Genomic DNA, 2,056 nt, shown 5'->3' on the forward strand with positions numbered 1-2,056 from the left:
TCAAGTAGAATCTCAGGATGGCAAGCATTAGGGTGTGCTCAATCAATATTGGAGGGCTAAATGATTGGAAGAAACGTCAAAAACTAGCCTATTTTGCGAGGTATAATAGATTGGACGTTATATGTCTGCAGGAAACTCATCTCCCCTGGGCTAAAAGGAAACTTATGTATGTGAGAGGCTATGAATTAGCTGCCTGTTCAATGCAAACATCGACAAATAGGGGAGTGGCAGTCTTGGTCAGAACCGTCTTGGGAGGGGTTAGACGGAATAAAGTGGATAGTAATGGGAGATGGGTCCTAGCTGAGCTGGTGAAAGGTGTCACGTTGTGTATAGTGTATGGATCTAATAATGATGATCCAGAGATTTATGATTTTCTTGAAACGGAGCTAGCCACCTGGTCAACACCCATAATATTTTGTGGTGATTTGAACATTTCAGCGGATTGGGGCCCAGAAATAGTATATTCAGGACGAAAGCCAAGGGTGTTCAGGGCTGTCAAATCTCTTATTAGTTCACATAGTTTGTTAGATGTATAGGGAATAAAGGAACCCGAAAACCCAGGCTATACATATTTTTCACACCCATTCCAGAGATATACTAAGCTGGATTATTTTTTTGTGTCAGCTTTAGAAATAAATCGAGTAGCAATAACTAAGCTTCCAAAGGTATTATCGGACCACAATCCGTTGGTATTAACATATGAACTGGATAGGGTAGAAAGGGTAAGAACTAGATGGACTTTTGAAAGGAGACTATTGTTGGACGAAAGATTTGTAGAGCACATTAGAAAGTGGGTGGGGGAATTCTTTGCAGCTAATAGATATAGTACCTCAAGAAATGCGGTATGGGAGACGTTTAAGGCAGCCTTAAGAGGTGAAACAATAAGCTGTGCGGCCAGACTGAGAAGAGAGGACAGGAGCGAGCTGGAAAGATTAACGATGGAATTGTCAGTGGTAGAGGAACAACACATCTTAGATATAGCACAAGGTGGGGATAGAATGGAGAGTCAAAGGAAACTGCTGGTAGCTAAAGCTGATATACAAAAGCTGGTAACGCAGAGGGTGACAGGTGAATATCAAAGCTCAAGGGTGAAACGATATGAAACTGGCGAACAAGCAGGTAGGCTGCTGGCATTACAAATCAAGCAGGAAAGAGCAAAAAACATTATTACTAAGATAGAAGATAATGGTATAGAATACACAGAAGCCAAAGACATCCTGCAGGTTTTTAAGAATTTCTATCAAGACCTCTACACCGAGGGAAATACAGGCGGTCACCAAGGTGAAGAATATATAGATAACGGCCCCCGACTTGATAACATAACTAGGGAAGAGCTGGAGATGGATATTGGTGAGGGTGAGATTAAAGCAGCCCTGCAGGAATTATCCATGGGTAAGGCCGCCGGCCCTGACGGGATCCCTTTGGAAGTATATAAATGTATTGAGTCTGAGAGATTACTCCGCTTCTCGTAGATTTATTTAATGGCATAGTTTGTATAGGAGTGGTTCTAGACTCATGGAGGGAAACAAACATAGTCGTTTTTCATAAGAAGGGGAAACCAAGCGAGAATCCGGGATCATATCGCCCCATTTCGCTGATCAACGCGGATACCAAACTATATTCCAGAATATGGGCTAAAAGGTTGAGCAGGATCATAGGCGGCCTAGTCTCCCCGTGGCAACACGGGTTTGTACCTGGGCATGGCACTACAGACCACATTAGGAGAGCAATAGCTCTGTTCGATGCTCAGTCCATAGTGGGAAACGGGATGGCTATGATCCTGCTCGATGCAGAGAAGGCTTTCGACCGAGTGGTTTGGAGTTTTCTCTGGGGGATCTTAAAGGGGAGGGGATTTGGAGAGAAATTTATAAGAGCACTTAGGGCAATGTATGTCAACCCGGTTGCCAGAGTGGTGGTTATGGGCGAGAGCTCCGATAAAATTATTATAAGTAGAGGCACGCGTCAGGGCTGCCCCTGCTCCCCAATCCTATTCTCTCTGTACATCGATCCATTTATTCGAAAAATACTAGTCTGTCCAACAATCAGACCTGTGGTA

Source organism: Triturus cristatus, chromosome 4_2 (assembly GCF_964204655.1).
Source record: "Triturus cristatus chromosome 4_2, aTriCri1.1, whole genome shotgun sequence".
Taxonomy (NCBI): Eukaryota; Metazoa; Chordata; class Amphibia; order Caudata; family Salamandridae; genus Triturus; species Triturus cristatus.